Source organism: Larus michahellis, chromosome 23, assembly GCF_964199755.1.
Source record: "Larus michahellis chromosome 23, bLarMic1.1, whole genome shotgun sequence".
In the NCBI taxonomy this organism is placed as follows: Eukaryota; Metazoa; Chordata; class Aves; order Charadriiformes; family Laridae; genus Larus; species Larus michahellis.
The window spans coordinates 4,407,205-4,424,082 of NC_133918.1; the positions used below are offsets into that span (position 1 = coordinate 4,407,205).

Consider the following 16,878-nt stretch of genomic DNA (forward strand, 5'->3'; position numbering starts at 1 on the left):
TCTCCCCCAGGGACATGGCTCCGTCCCCCCCTCGGTGACTCCGGTGGGGGACACCGGGTCCCCCGCACCCCGCTGGCACCGCAACCGGGAGCCAGGCACCACCGGGCCCCAGCTGCCCCACGCCGGCGGCAGCTGGGGGCAATCAAAGCCTCGATTCATGGCCAGGCCGGGGGCTGCGAGCGGGATTTCCTGCTCCCCCCGGCGTGACTCCTGCCTGCTCTCATTCACCCCCCTGGATTTTCCCCTCGTTGCACAGGGACAGTGACTCTGCTGGGGTGGGGGGGGGACACCAAAGGCCACCCGAGGCCACCCGAGGCCACGGTCCCCCTCGCACCCAGGGCTGGGCAGAGCCCGTCCCCTCCCAGCACAAGCTGCGGCTGCACCCAGGGTTGGGGCAGCGGGGGAGACCCAGGGGGGGACAGCGGGGTGGGGGTCTCTGCCCTGGGACATGGGCCCATCCTCTGGCCCCCACCCTGCTGCCGGGCACCGCAGCCCCTGGACAGGCCCTGCCCGGGGGGCTCGGGGGGTTTGGGGTGCCCCAAGTCCTGCAGCAGCGGCGCGGAGGGGGGTTCCAGGCTCTGCCCCTGCCCCGTGCTGGAAAGGGAACGGGGGGGTTAAAGCAAGGGGTGACTCAGAGCAAGATTAGTCTGAATCTCGGTGTCCTGCAGCCGCCCCCCTCCCCGGTGGCCACGCTGCCATCGGGGGTCCTGGGTGGGCACAGGAGGTGGTGGCAGGAGGGGACCCAGGGACATGCCCCCCACCACGGGCCCGCTGCAGCCCACCCGGCCATCCGTGCTGCGGGCAGCGGGTGCCTGGGGGACCCCGCGGAGTGTGTGTCCCACCCCCCGGGGCCGGGTGGGACCACGGGGACAGCGCAGCCCCCCGAGTCTCTGTGGGTGCCCCGGGGTCTCACAGGGGCACGGCCAGGCTGCACCCAGGGGAGCCCCGGGGGGGGGCAGGCCAGGGGGCCCGAGGTGTCCCAGGGGATTCTGTGAGGTCCGGGGGGGTGCTGGGGGATCCGTAGGATCCTGGGGATCCTGGGGGGGGCCCAGGGGATCCTGGGGCATCTGGTGGGGTCCGATGGGGTCTGGGGGCCCCAGGTGGGTCCAGGGGGTCCTGGGGTGTCCGGGGAGTCCTGGGGGAGCCTGGGGGTCCCGGGGGGGTTCGGGGGATCTGGGGAAGTCCGGGGGGGTGTCAAGGGATCCCAGGGGATGTGGTGGGGTCCAGGGGGATCCAGGGGATCCCGGAGGGTCTGGGGCGTCCCGGGGAGCCGGGGGGTCCCGGGGGGTCCCATCCCGCTGCCCCGGGGCTGCGGCGGGTCCCGGTGCCCCGCGCCCCCGGCGCCGCGTGCCGCCGCAGCGCGCCCCCTCCCCGCCACGACCCACTATTAATATTAATGAGCTATTTTACATGCGACCGCCCCTTTCCCCTCGCCCCGCGCGCTGATTGGCTGCCGCCGCCCTCCGCCGCCGCTCCGCAGCCCGCCCCGCCCTTTCACCGCCCTCCCTCCGCGCCGCCGTCGCAACCGAACCTGGCGGCTGCGCCCAGCCCCGCCTTCGCCCCTCTTCGCCAACGTCCATTGGCGGACGGCGCTGCCAGTCGGGCGGCGGGGGCGGGGCCAGCCCTGCCCGCGCCCGGCCGGGGCTGGGCAGCAGGGTGCGTTGCGCGGCGGCGCTGGTGTCTGAGGCGGCGGCTCCGCTCCTCCACCCCCCCCCCCGCCCCGGTCCCTCCGAGACCGGTGAGGAGCCGCCCGCGCCGCGGGGACGGGACGGGACGGGACGGGACGCGACGGGACGGGCGCGGGGTGGCGGCCGCTGGCCCGGGGAGGGAACGGCCGGTGCAGGCCGCGGCCTGGCGGAGCCTCCGGTCCGGCTTGGCCCGGCCCTGCCCTGCCCTGCCCGGGGCCCCGCGCGGCCCGCTGCGGCCCGGGCGGCGAGGCCCGGGCGAGGTGGTGAGGGGGCCCTGGGCAGGGTGAGGGGGGGCGGTGGGGCGGAGAAGGGGGGTGGGTATGGGGGTGAGGACCCTGAGGGGCCGGGGGGGTCCTGGGGCTGGAGGTGGGGGTGAGGGGGTCCCAGGGCCGCGGGGCCCAAGGGGGGCTGGGGGCGGAGGTGATCGGGTGAGGGGGTGCTGGGGCCTTGAGGGTGTGGGGCTGGCAGTGAGGGGCGCCTGGGCAGGCGGAGGGGGGGGCTGGGGCCGGGGAGGGGGCTGGAGCTGGGGCTGGAGGGGTTGGGAGGCGCTGGGGGTCCCGTGGGGTGCGAGGGGTGAGTGGGGCTGGAGTGACGGCGTCAGGGCGGTGCGAGCGTCCTGGGGTGCAGGGCTGGGAGAAGGGGACCCCCATGGCAGGTTGGAGCGGGAGGGTGGTGGCAGGGGGTGGTCTGGGGGCAAGGAGGGCCCTGGGGGTGCTGGAGCATGTGGTAGAGGGGTGGAGGGTAGGGAAGAGAAGCTGGAAAGGTGTCTGATGGGATCACAGGGGGCTGGTGGGTTGTGGGGGTGTAATTTCTGTGTGAGGAGGCGATCTGGGGGGGTGCTTGGGGGGATGCAGGGAGCGGCTGTGCTGTATTGGGGGGGAGATCTTTGGGTGAGGTGCGTTGTGTGGAAGGGGCTGTCGCGTTGGGGAAGGGGGGTCAGTGGGGCAGGAGCTGGGATGGCGAGGGGGGACTTGGGCTTTTGGGTGGGTGAGGCGAGAGGGAGAAGCCGTAATCCATGAGAGACTCAGTTCAGGGCCAGCTGGCTTTGGAAGTTGGGTGACTTAACGGGGAATGGGTCTAGACCCTCTTTCAGGGGTATAAAAGGAGGTTGGGAAGCTCATCAGAAGGTCTAATATCACATAATCTACTTGTGTTGTTTTTTTTTTTTTCTGTGCGAGAGTTGACGGTGGGTTGGTATGGAGAGGTTGCGGAGAGAATGGGAAAATAGCTGGTGCAGTTGATGGCTGGTGAGGGATAGTAATGGTAGCCTGCCCGTTCTGGGCAGTACTTTGGAGGCATTAGTGAATCGTAGCGCACGGGTTACATAAAGGAGGGGTGGCTGCAGTATCTGGATTTTCTGTATTATTGAGGGAGAGCGAAGTAGAGGAGATAAGTGGGTGCCGCAGACAAAGAGAGGAGTCTGTCGTCTTCTTCTCCTCATTTCCAAATAGAAGTGCGGAATGAAAAGCCGGATACCGGTGGGTGTCCTTTAGGAGGTTAAGGAAGGGAAGCATGTGCTGCGTAGGTAAGCAGGGCCTGGAAGGTGTCACGGCGCCTGGTTGGGGAGCTGGAGCTGGGTACCTGCTCTCTGCAGCTCATTTTCTTCAACAGTGCTGGAGCAGGTGGCTGAGATTTACCTCTGTCCTGGGCCATTGCCATCAGGTGTGGCCTTAAAAAAAAAAAACAACCCCGAATGGAGTGTGATAGATCTGCATTCTGCTCTAAGACACGTTCTCTGTTACTTCCTTTAAATGAGGCAAGAAGTTATTGTGGTTTTTAAGGTGTTGAATTATCTTTAATGGGTTCTGGGGTTTGGGGTTTTTTTTTTGGTTTGGTTTTTTTTTTTTTTTTTTGGAAAACTGACAACCTTCAGGTTTGTTTATAGCTGTGGGCTTCTTGTAAAACTGACCTGGACGAGTACAACTGCGGTGATTACTACCAGGAGAAAAGCTGACTTGTGGTAGACCACAGAACTCAGTAACTTGATATTTAGTCTTGAGTCTGTAAGTAAACTTGAGGCCTTTTAGGTAATTGCTTGGTTTTCTTAACACGCCGCTTTTCAGAGACTACTGGCTTCTTGAGCACGTAGTACTGAAGTCACAACTTCACCCTTCGGAGGTTTTGTGTGTCTTCGGCTTTCTGCCATGTGGGACATCCCGTTGTGTGCAGGTAGATGAGACGATTGCTGCTGGGTTGGGTTCCAAGTCAGCTGCACGATCATAAAGCAAACACACGGCAGCTCTGTGGCTACGTAGCACCATTTATTATATTCTGGTTGTAGCCAGTATGGGGGGGAAAACGTACCAAAAAAGCTGGATCAATATGTTTAAATAGAGCTTATTGTCTGAGAGGTTTTCTTGTGCCATCTGTAGCTGTGAAACAAATGGAAATAGCTCTTTTGTGTGGCTGGACTATTGTTGTGGATTTTAATGATTTACGCAGGAGGCACATTTCAATGTACCTACCAGTTTTTCTTCTGTGTCCATCTTACCCCTGGATATAGTATTTAACTGGTGTTACTTAAGGTAATTAGTGCTTTTTGACATCGGGAGTTATCTTAGGAAGGCATTATCCCTCTTTGAAGGTAGGGGGATGGCAGCACACCGGGAGACTGACTTCTCTTGGTTCGAGCAGGCAAGAAGAGTAATTCGGTGGCCGGGAGAGGAGCGTGTGACTCGGGAGACGTAGGTTTGTCCTCCGCTCATCACACTTCCCCTGTGGCCGGCCCAACTTCTGCCTTCCTGCCTTATTTCCTTATCTGCAAAATGGAGATAACTGCTCTGCCCTACCTTGTGTCCTGGGAGGTTGTCGTGCCCTGAAGTTCCTTAGCGTAACCAGGCGAGTGCCCGGCTCCCAGACCTGTGGTCCTGCTGCTTGTCCCTGGACTCGGCTCCAGAGGAACTGGACACTCTGCCCTTGGGAAAATCCCTTTATTGCCAGTAACTGCCGCTCTCCGCTTCCTCGCGTGCGACTACGGCAGTAGAAGTTGTCACTGTCAGTGTTGTGGCTGCCAGAGGTCGTCCTGGTAGTGCAGCGATGAGTCCGCGGAGCCGCGGGCCAGCGCCCAACTCATCGCCAGCAGAATGGTCTGGTTTGTGTAGGGCTTGAAGTAGCCGCTTGTCCACTCGCCAGCGGCTGGGAGAAGTTTTTCTTTGATGTCTTTGGGAGGAGGCGATGAATGGCAGAACTTGAGTTGTTGCATAAAAAAAAAAATAAAATAAATCACCTTCTTGCTGTGGGATGGCTGGTGGATCCAGTGCTGGTTTCCCCATCTTAACGAGAAGCCAGAGGAATTGAGATGCCAAGGTGTAATAGTGGAACTTTGAGGTGGAAAGCTCTCTGTAATCGTTCAAATATCACTCAAATTGTTTAATTGGTTTAGCCACGGACCAGAAATCTTTCAGTGGGATCCAGCGCATATAGCGAGTTTCAGAATTTCCCAGTTGTAGCGTCGCTGACTTCTTTGGACAGTGCGTGTGTCGGTTAGTTCTCACCTGTTACCAGCTAACGTGATATATTATCTTTCTCTCATACGGGTTTCCTTGCTTTGATGTGCAGAATGTCAGAAGAAATTAAATTGGGAAGGGAACAAAACTAAAAGAAAATGTAAATCCGGTTCCCCCTGCTGTGTGATCTGACCATCAGGACAAACCAGCAAAGCTGGAGAGCGCTTTTTTTTTTTCTTTTTAAAAAAGAAAATTAATTTGCCTTAAATTTACCCACTTAGTTTGGATTTAAAAATAAATTGCTGGAACTTACAGAGAACTGGAAGAGCCAGACCTTGCTTTTGGGTACCAGCTGGAAGCATCTGGCTTCAGTGTCCTTGTGCGTGTGTCAGCGATGGGCAGTTTTGCTCCAGACGACTCCGCTCCATCCCTCGGCGCTGGCTCCGGCCGCACAGATCCCGCTGCCGTCATGTCTGAGAGTCCCCTGTTATCTTCTGCTCCCTTCTGCTAAAAGGCCCTTTATTAAAATACCAGAACAAATAGGCCATTGTGCAACGCAACCATGTTTTCATTTTAAACGCTATTTCTGAAAGTGAAAGTCGCTCACCACTGTCTGAAGTTTCTCGTATGTAAATTTTCTCTCCCGCGAACCCCTCAATTTGATAAACACTTTAAAATACTGCGCAATTGTGCTGCTTTTGGCCTTCCTGCTGCTCCTCCAAAATACCTGAAAAGCCACAAACTGATTTAAAAACCAACTAAAAGTGGTCAGGACGTGAAATTTGTTTAAAAAGGCTGAATATGGTGATCCAGGGTTAATTCGCGATGCTGGTGGTGTACAGTGCAAGCGGATCTTCAGAACGGTTCTTCACCTGAAGGATGTTTAATCTGTGTTTTAAGGGGTGTAGGAGCTGGATTTTTCCAGGGAATGTGTTATGAATCCAGCCGATATTTCCAACTCAAACATGCTTGAAATCTCCAGTAGTTTTGGATTAGGATTTTGTTAAATGGGTGGGTAGGGATTGGCTGTGACATTTAAAAAAAAAAAAAAAAAAAAAAAAAAGAAAAAGGAGGAAATTCGGGCACACTGTTAATGCTGAGACACAAAACAGGAAATTTAGTTAAGGATTATGCTTTTTCGTAATTTATTGTATGTTTTTCCCCCTTCCTTCTAACCGGCAAGAAAAAGTTTGAAAGTACTCCAGCCTGTGTTGGCTTTGTATAACTGAAAACGTTTCGGAATTTGCAGTTAAAGATAGATTTTATTTTTTTTTTAATGGGCTTTTAAGAAGCTGTAAAAGCTGGGAAATCTCAGTAACTCCCGCTTTGTTTTATTTTCATTTGACAGAAAGAGGGGAGGAGGAAGAAAAAAAAAAAAAGCTAGAAAACGGACTGTGTAAGAGTGATTTTTTTTTTTTTTTTTTTAAATATATCTCACTGCTGATGCGACGGTATGGGTGGCAGAGGGGACTCTGGGCTGACGGCAGCATTGGGGCTGTGGGTCCGGGGGCGGTGGGAGGATTTTCCTCCTCCCGACACCCCCCGGTGCTGCTCAGGTGGCAGCGGGGAGATGACACCCCCTCGCATGGCTCCGGGGAGCACCCAGACACCAAGACTGACATTCTGCTAACGCTCTCCAAAAGCTGCCTTTCGCCCCCGCCCCCAACTTATCCCCTTCAGAAAAAATAAATCTATTTTTAAATACATGGAGTAGTTTGAGGGTTTTTTTTGAGCCCTGAAGGCTTTTTGTCCATTTCTGTCTCATCTGCTCTTAGAAAAATGGACAAAGTCTAACTGTTCCTTGCGTTTTAACCCTTTGCAGCTTGTCCTCGGATTTTACCGCTGCCGTTCTGAAAGTACAGAAGAGTTTCTCTGTGTACGTACTGCTTTTAGGAGGTTATTCCTGCTGTAGTCATGGTTATTTCCCCCAGTCTAAGGGTAACTACTTTTTTTTTTTTTTTTTTTTTTGCTGGCAGAGGATCAGTGTTTATGCTCAATAAATCATGACATTTCATGGCTTCTCTTTTCGGTTACTTGCTATGAATTATGGTACAATTCCCAAACACGAATGTAGTGAATTTAACGTTTTAATGTGACTTTTCTATTGGGGGGGAAAAAAAAAAAGAAAAAAAGGCCCGAGAGGCTCTTTTTCTTTTTTTTAAAGACAGATCCTTAATTAAGACCAAAATATGTGACTTTTTTGCTTCTAACTTTGGAATTATGTTGATAAGTGTAATGTTAGCGGATGCTCTTCTGGCCGGTGTGAGATTGGAGTGCGTCTGTCGGAGCAGATTGCTCCAGGTAACGCATTTCCGATGATCAAAAGGAACTGGCATCGTTTTCAAGGAGCATTGCACTCATCATGTCTCGAGCAAAGTGCTGGGAAACCATTTTTTTTCCCTGCAACCCCCGAGTGTCGCGAGCGCCGGCGGTGGCTCCGTCGGAAAGCGTGTGTTACGCCGTTGTCAGGCGGGTTTAATTGCAGCTAATCCCGATTAAACCTCGTCGTCATCCGGCCGTTGAATGGCATGTGGAGTTACGTTGTTGGTCTTGACCCGTTGACTTCCATCCTCGTAAGATACTGACTGGTAAATCTTGAAACGAAAGTGGCGCTGATCATCTGGAAGGATATACAATGAGTTTTTGCAAAGTACGTGTTAGAGCTAATAATGGAAGTGGAACACGGCTCCTGGTACCAGCACATTTTCTGCTTGAGTACCGGAACTGTAGCTTAGAAATGAGGAAATAAATATTCAGTAAGTCGTAATCTTTGTGTGAGATTTTTGAAGGTATCGGTTTTGAAAAGCGGGGAAGGATGAGAAGAATGTATTAAAATAATGAAATGTTATCTAGCAGCTGAGAGCGGGGTGGTGTCCTGTAAGGCTAAGAATGGAACAAAATTTGAAGACAAAACTGCAAGACTGGAAATTCAAGTGTTGATGGTCCTTAAACCGTAGTTTTTCATGTGGTCAGGGAATCACTAAGCCTAATTTTGTTGGTTTGGTTTGTTGGTTTCTTGGGTGTTTGTTGGTAAAGAAAGAACACAGAAATGGATAAATGGAGAGCACCCTTCTGCTCTGGTTGCTGTCTCGAGTCAGGTGGGGATAACGGCATGCGGGATGGGGTTAGGTGCTGGTCAGTATGGTGATTTACTGGGGTTTTTTGTTACGAATGGGACCTGGAGGATGTTTTCAGGTGAATGTGTGAGCGTAAGAAGAGCTCTCAGAGGAATGTAAAAGTACTTGGAAATAAACTAACCTCTTATCCTGTCTTTTTCTTCCAATTTATAACCCCGTGCTGCTTTGCCCACAAAAGTTTCCAGCACTGTTTATTTTTGGGAATACGGGTGTCTGTCCATTGGTAGACCTGTATGTCCGTCAGTTTGGATGGGGTGTCTTTAACATCACGTTGCCTGGTTGTTTTTGGGGTGCAAACACATGATTTGAACATACTGAGGACGCATTCAGGCACAGTCAGCGCTGTGAACACGGGTGTCTTGCTATCTCTCGAGTTTCTCCCGCAGCCTGTTTTACTAAGCAGAGTTCGGCTCCTAGCGCTCCCGCACCCGTCTGAAAGAGCTGCTTCGGGCCGTACTGCGCGTTCCCTGCCCGTTTGAATGAATTCGTGTTTCCTGGTGCCGTGACGCTGGCTGTGCCGGGAAGCGAGCTGTAGAAAGCGTGTCCCCAGGAGGAGCTACGGGTGGGTTTCTCTAATTCCATTTTGGTGAGTCCGCAGACTCTTCTTTGCGTAAATCCCACCTTGTGCTCTGAAGGGGCTTGCTGTAAACATCTTTCTGGGAAAGGCAACAAAATCCTGTGTTTTCCGATGATTTACACTGCAGAGGTGCAATGCCAAATTCATTTGTCAGCGCTCAAATGTATGGTGCTGTGGTCCCTTGTAGAAACTTGTCGAGCTTTAGAGGCGTTTGCTTTAAAGACCGATCTATAAGCGCACATGATAAATAGCAGATACACTTCGTGAAGACATGGACAGAAATACATGCAGCGTTTTTAACAGAGGACGCTGGGGTGAAAAAGAAGGATTTCACATTTGTTAGCGTAGATCTACCAGGAGCTGTTGGAAGTGACAGCAGCGGCTCTGTGCTCGCAGCATACCAATGCAGATGGAACTGGTTGGCTGCCAGATATTAGTCATGGGGCACACCTACTTTGGAAGAGTAGCCTGTGGGTTTAGAGAAGTAATTATTTTCTAACAGCCCTGTGGGGCACAAGCAATTCAGCTTATGGAGGACAAGGAAGGGCTTGCTCCAGAATGTTAGTTAAAAAATTGTGTGCATATGAGCTGCAGCTGGTGACGACTTGACTGGAATTTAATTTGTCCAGGCATTGTTCATTACAGGCATCGTGGAAGACATGAGCTTCTGAAGGCTGAAACAGTTGCTGACCTGCTAGAGCTTTTGTGGCTAATTGCGATGGAAGTGGGATCACGCGAGCTGCGGTGGGCAGCCTTTCAACTGGTGCAGGGAAGAAGCTAAACTCCCAGTTTCTGGTCGATGGGCCAGCTTCGCTCTTCATCTTGCAGAGCCGCTTGTAGCAATTAGCGGTTCCGTGTGTGAGGGACCTCGGGGTGAGCCTCCGAGAGCAGCCCTCGCTGAACCGCGGTGCTTGCACCGGGTCAGTGTGAAGGTTGAAGAAGTCAGTGCTGCTGACTGATCACAAAATTCGTCTTTCTCTGATTGCTAATTAGATGGTTAACATTCTTTGCCTTATTATCCCACCCTCAGCTTTTCTTTCTGGGGATCTAGGTTGACACTTCTCCTAAGGAGCGGTTAACTCTTACATTTCTTAAGAAGTCTAAAACCAACCTGCTCTTCTGGTGCGCGTTTGTGAAAAGTATTTGTGGTGCATATGTGTGAAAAAGAAAATTATGTGCTCTACATTTAACATTTCTTGCTAGGAGTACGTATGATATTGACTCAACCTTATTGTTACGTCATGTTTTTCTGTTTCTTTTGGCTTATGGATATTTCTAGGGACAATTCCAGCATAGACTGGCTGTAGCTGTGACTTCTGAAGGACTACAACGCGTCTGTCACCAGAAGGCAAGGGTCTTGTCAGGATAAGAGGGTATAGGTGCTTTCCTACTTGCTGGTGAAGAATAGCTTTGTGATAGCCCAGGCAAGACTATTTTTGCCCATTCCAGCAGGGCAATGAGTGGGCTACAGGGCGGTGACTTTAATTCCATTATAATAGTTTCAACAACTCCATGTTATGTTTAAGAAAAGCCCATTAATGCAAGGAGACCCTGGCTTTGCTGGAGAGGCTTCTTCACCCTCTTGCAAAACTCCTTAAAAAAAAAAAAATAATAATCCACGATTATTTTTTTTTTCTTAAAAAGTGTGCAAAACGCTGTTCTTGTGTTATCTGGAAATAGTTCTCACCTTTGGAATAATACTGTTCGGCAGCGCTGGAGAGGCAGAGTGCTCAAAATAGCAGCAGCTGCCATAGGCCGGGATGGAGCGGAGTCGAGCGAGTTGTGTTGTCAGTCATGGGAACATAAATCCAATTCCACCTGCAGATGAGCATTCCCGAAATAGAAGAGGGTTGTCAACTAACAGAGGAGATGTATTGTGTGCATCTCTTTGGTGCGCTGTTACTGCGCTCCCTTCGCACTGCGTTGAGAGAAGAAAAAAAAAAATAAAAAATTAAAAGTCGCTGTGGTTTAGCTGGAGCTCGAGAGAGTAACCACTTCCTACTCTCTTCAGTAAATAACAGCTGGGAGAGGTTGTTTGGCTAATAACTGTGTACGCTGTTATTTTGTAGGTGAAATACAATCTGCCTGCAGGCAAAACACCCTGATTAAAAAGTGTGCTGCTCCCTGATTTTGGGAGGGCAGTGCTGGGAGCCTAGGGGAGATGGGAACGTCTCCAGGGTCAGGAAGAGCACTGGGGGAAGGCTGGCGGAGGGGCAGGAAATCTTGTTTCAGGCTTAACAAAGCTGACTGCTGGTGGGGTAGGAAATTCGTTAACACCCTGAGCTGAAGGAGGGGCCGCAGGCTGGCAGGAGGGCTGCCGCTGCTGGAGGGAATAAATTTCAGTGCCTTTCTGAATTTTTAACCGTGAGGATCCTGGTGAGTGCTCCTGAGGCATTTCAAGTTCAAAGTTCTCCCCTGCGCAGGTGTTTTCCCTCTAGTTTGAGAAGCCAAAGGGTCTCCGGTGCAGCTGGGCTTCTTGTAGGAGCTTCCTGAATCTGCTAGCTTTCTGCCTTTAACCATCTTTCCTTGATTTAATCATGTCACCCTTGAAACTGTTGTCCCCTGCATAAATAAAGCCTTCCTCCTTCATATTTCATATGTGCAGACTGCTGTGATATGCTGTAATTAGGGGTTCAAATTCCTGCGGGACTGACGGTATGGAGCTAACGCCGGTGCCCGTGGATTGGGATTTGGAGCGCCCGGCAGAGCAATGCGGCGGCCTCCTATTGAGAAGGTGTCCAAATGCTACTTGAATATTTCTTTTTTTAAGTGCATACAAGGTAAAAAATCATCAAATGCAGTGGGTTTGTTTTAATTACTGCAAAAGGGCTCTAAGTTGGCTCTGTGTTTCTCCATCTTGTTGGCCACTTGCTTGCTGGGAATGGTATTGCACCGTTAATTCCCATTCCTTTAAACCCAAGAAACGAGGGAGCTGCTGGTTTAACCTATAGCCTTATGCTGATTAAAAACAAAATGTTGTGGCTGAGTGGGAAGAAGGATAGTCTTGGACACTTCCCATTTAATTCTGTAACAGTATTTGAGAGGTTTTTGTCCACATCTTCTGTATTTGTTCTGCTTAATGTTGGCTGATACTTGAGCTTGCTTGCAGGTTGCGTCTGACCAAAAGTATTTCCTCTTCCAAGCGCTGGTAGCACTGGGAATCATAAATCGTCGAATTCTTAAAACATTTTTTTAATTTTTTTTTTTAACATTTTAAAATACTAGGTACTTCTCCCTGGAGCCGGCATAGTTACGTAGATCGAACTTAAGTGAGATTATCAAAGTAAAAAGCCATTTTCACTAGCAGTGTTTAATTTTCTCTAAGAAAAATAGAGGATGATGGAAGTTGACAGTGCTCTTGCTCTTGATTCTGATACCTTCCTCCCAGGATAACAGCGTTATCCTAATTAGTATCCTAATTTAAAGGGTGGCTGTGGAACTAGTTGTTGGAGTAGAAAGTTAAGGAGCAGGTGAAGCTGTTACGTGATTGAATATTTGTCCCCGAAGGCTGTGTGTGTTTCCCTCAGACCGTAGGAAACGAGCAGGATAAAGAATTCAGGGAGCAGGGAGGTTGCTGGCAGCCTCATCGCCGAGTGCTCTTGTCAGGGTTTTGTGAGCTGTATAAATGTGCTGGCAAAGAATGGATTCGTAAGGGAGAGCTCATAAATTCGCGACCTCTTTCACCCTTGCACCAAGAGCTGGCGAGTACCTCTCCGTGGATGGGAATTTGCGCATTTCTTTGCATGACCAGATTTACAGAAGATTCAGCTCTAATCCATGTCTGTAAATATTATTGGCTTGCTTTCCTGGTTTATGTGACACACTGAAACAGATCTCATTAGGAGCGGGCTTTCTGGGGCGTTTGAAGGCTTCTTCAGTTTTCTACCAATGGTGGTTGCTGCTCTGATCTTACGAGGTTTGTTCTTGCCATGGAGACTCCATGAGCAGGTCTGCGTGAGGATGACTGTGCTACTGCACGTAGGTGCTGAGAGGAGGGTTGGAATCACGTTGCCAGAAGTTCAGCCTGGCTCTTGGGATGCCGTGGACTCCTGCTGTTGTCTTCTGTGTGGTGTGAACCATACTTGGCGTTTCAACGGTGGAAGGAGCATCACTCTGAGCTCCTGCCCAAGTCAGTCCATCGTGGGGGACGCAGGTTCAGATGATCTCTGTTAATCCCAGTGACCAGGCAACAATTTGCTGTGAAACGCAAATATATACCGGTATGGTTCTGGCTTTGCGTCATGGCTGTGGGTGAAGGGGGTGATGTTCCCGGTGGGTGCAGAGGCAGAGCAGTAGTGATGCTCTGTCTCTGGGACAACAGAGTTCAAGAACTTCCCAAATCCCTATTGCAGGTTTTTAGGAGCATCAGCAGGATTATAACAAGGCAGTTGAGATTTTTTTCAACACCAGATTAGTCGGGAATCAAACTATTGCTGCTTAAGAAGCTTTCGATAAAAGACACCAAAAAAGGGCAAAGTATTATTCAGATACCTCTTTCTAAATATTTTTTTTTCTTTTTTTAAAAAAAGGCCTATTTCTGTGGTGCTCTCAAGCACAGCAAAGCTTTGTTATGTGAGTAGTTTTGCTATAAAAACAGGGGCTGGGGATTAAGAACGAATGGTAAATGGCTCTGTTAAAAACCAACACACATTTTGTTCTGTGGTGCCGTCTCATAATCCTAAGTAATTTTATTTAATATTCCAGAGTGTGAAGCTGTGTGTTGACAGCGTTGCTGTTGTGTTGTCCGCTGCTGTGGCTCAGGATGGAGCGGTGTGGTGTCGCACGGGCTTTTGTCCTTGTGTTCATGGAAAGACGGCGAGTCCTGCAGGGGATGCCAGCTTCTGCGGAGGCAGCTCCGGGCAGGGAGCACCACGCGTGCGGCCGGGTGCAGGGCCTGGGGTTACTGCGTGACAGACAAGGCCATGTTTTGGCTTCAGGAAATGAAGACAGATACGGTTGCTGATGTGCTGCTGCCTTTTTCATGGTCTCTTTGACATTTATTTATATTTTTTTTTTTTACACTAAAATTTGTTTAGAACCCGTCTTTGAATGCTAGGTCTAATTCAACAGGTTTTTTTTGGGTGAGGGGTGAAGTGATAAAGGTGGTCTTTGCTCAAGGTATCCTGGAGGTATTTAAAAGACGGGTAGACATAGTGCTTAGGGATATAGTTTAGTGATGGCTTTTGTCAGAGTTAGGTTGATGGTTGGATTAGATGATCTGAAGGGTCCCTTCCAACCCAGGCAATTCTATGGTTCTAGTCAAAAGGAAAGGTTCAGTGAGGGTGATGCAGGCTTTCTTCATGCTCATCCACGGAGTCTACATACCTCTGGTAGTGAAGAAAAAGAACCGTTTATATCAACTTTAAAATGGTCTGGCTTAGTTCTGTTTAATTTCACATGTTATCTCGTCATGCTCTGGCTGCAGCAGCCTGCCCTGTGCTTGCTCACAGCCCCAGCTTTGGGGGCTTTCTCGAGGCGGGGGCTGGAGGCAGACACCCCTCCTGGACAGAGGGTCTGGGACCCTTGTGCCCCTTGGGCAGCTTGAGGGGTTTTGCTTTCAGCCTTTTTCTCTGGATTTTAGCTCAGAGAGTAGGGTTGATAGGAAAGGGAACAAACGCCTCCCTGTTCCAGTACGTGGGCTGGTCAATATTGGTGCCTTGTGGGCTGGACTGGAGTGAGTCTCACGGGTGTCTTAACGCAGCAGATTTCTTGGAAGGGTGAGAGGAGTTGACGTTTCGCATGTCGTCTTCTCAGTGCCTGGTGAAGGCTTTGTCTGACAGCCAGGTCTGAGCTGTAGGTGCTGATGGTGCTCAGGAGCTGCAGGTAGGACACGGGTGCCAGGCCAGCCGATGCTTGTGCCATGACCATGCCTGGAGCCCATCTGTCCCCACCAGGCGTGTGGCATGGGACATCTGCCACCGCTTCCACAGGGCAGGCGTGCCACACAGCCAGCGGGCAGTTAACGCACCTCTGTCCCCATCTCAGGCTCTGGGGGCACTCCCCACTGTGCTGCTCTAACACAGAAGCGGGTCCTGCAAGTGGACGTTGGGGTTGGCTTGCCCTCGCGACCTTAGCAGGCAAGCCGTGGGGTTGGCACGTTTTAATTTTGCACCTACGTAACTCTGCAGTCCCTGTGGCAGCAAGCTCACGCCACCACCGCTTCTCATCTTTAATGGCAGCAGCGGCTTAAAATGCCCTGATGTGCGTGAGTGCGTCTGATCTCGCTGCCTTCAGCGCGCTGGAGCGATTGGTCTCGCTGTTTTGGATGAGAGAGAGGTTTGAAGAACAAATAGATGACTATTCCTAATTCTGATTTATATTGTTTCCTGCGAAGCTGTCCCCTCTGCAGGGGAAACACGGTAGAGCCATAACAGGAACAAGCAAACATCCCGCGCTTCCTGGTGACTGTAATGACTCTGCTGACTTGAAATGCATCACTGCTTTGGTCTATCACTAGCTGACTTTTATCTAGGGTGTTTTTTACTGTTAATGATTAGACATTAAACAGTTCCCTCTAGAAACAAGCTCTGCAGCTCCTTGCCCTCGCAGAGCTTGCAGCATCTGTTTCGGTGCTGTTGCCATGAAAACAGGACGAGCACCCGCCGCAGCCCCGTTATCGCTCAGTGGCCCCTTCCAGCGCCAGCCGGGGTCACCCGATATGTTTTTATCACACCTTAAAGGAAACCCGAGCATGCAAAAGCTTCACCTAAATTAATTACATTCATATTCTCCATTCCCTTTGTGCTTTCTTCCGTGAAATGTTCTAGCATGAATTGGATGTTTGTCTTCTAACAGCTAGGGAGGGTTTCATCTCGGGTCCAGCCCTGGGAGGGGGGGGGCTCTTCTCTTTGGGGGCTGGCTGGCTGTTGGGGAAGCTGAGATGACTGCCCGTCATCATGAATTAAATACTAAAGCCATATCTGGAGCTTCGGACACAATGCAATGTAAACAGAAACATGATGAGGATATTCACCCTTAAGTCAATGTCAAATCTTGCCTGACGTTGGTGGAGCTGGGGTTTTATCAGAGGCATTTTTCAAAGGTATAAATTAAACATCGTGAAGGTTCCTGACGAAAGGTTTGTTAGTAAATCACAGCTCTGTAATTGGGTCCGGGGTACGCGGCCGCCCCAAGTTCTGTTCTTTACGTGGTGTTTAAAAAAAAAAACCAAACAAAAAAAGAACCAACTGTTGGGGTGTAAAATTTGTGTGGCTGTGTGTGAGGGTGTTGCTGTGGCTGTAGCTGTGATGAGGACGTGGGGGAAAGGCTTTGGGATCTCTGCACGGCCGTTTTTGTGTCCCGTCATCGTCACTCCTGGGCTGGTGTTTATGGGGCCGGAGCTCCTTAGGTCCTGCGTGGGAAACCCGTACCTAAGATTTCCCCAGTTTCCTTCTGGTTCTTGTGTGATGGGTCCAAATTCCGCATTTTCTTCTGCAGATTTCATTATCTGCCGCTTGACAAAGGAATACAATGCAGCAATTTTCCTAACCTAAATAGTGATTCTGAATGACTGTATTTCCAGCTCCCCTTTAACTTGTACTTAATTTAAGTGTGTGGGCTTTTTAATTTGATCCTTGTGGGGAGGAACAAAAAATGAAACGCTGCAGATATGCCTTCCTCTTCCCTTTCTTTAGTTAAATTTGTCTTTGTCATTCCTTTTCTCTTTGACTTCCATGAGCTGCTCAAGCTATTTTTCCTCTAGTTTCTTTTGTTGTAGCTTCTACATCGCGGTCTTACATCTTTAGAAATATATAATGCGTGTATGTGCCTGCTTCCTTGCCTTCGCGGCATCGTTGTTGTCAGCATATGACAAATAACATGTGATTGATGGCTGACTAAGCATTCTGAATATTTCTTCATTCTTTGTGTGCCTAATGAGGTGTGTGGTTTTTTTGGTTTTTTTTTTTTCCCCTCTTGTGCATAGGGAGGCATGGGTGGAGGGCATCTCTCGTGCCGATGGAGCCATCTTCAGACTCAGATATGAAATTGCAGTGACCGCAGGTGCTCTGCCTCCGTGGCAGGAGGCAGCC

At 50.7% G+C, this 16,878-nt stretch overlaps 1 protein-coding gene across 4 annotated transcripts in view; it reads left to right on the forward strand.

Annotated features, from left to right (window-relative positions):
- Positions 1-1,598: 1,598 nt before the first annotated feature.
- GNG7 (G protein subunit gamma 7) overlaps positions 1,599-16,878 on the forward strand; it is an 81,134-nt gene continuing 65,854 nt past the window's right edge. For 3 of the 4 annotated variants that reach the window (XM_074565413.1, XM_074565412.1, XM_074565410.1), the window contains exon 1: positions 1,599-1,738. The gene's annotated coding sequence lies outside the window, so the exon portion shown is untranslated. The remainder of the gene's footprint in view (positions 1,739-16,878) is intronic. The other variant, XM_074565414.1, reaches the window with a different exon arrangement.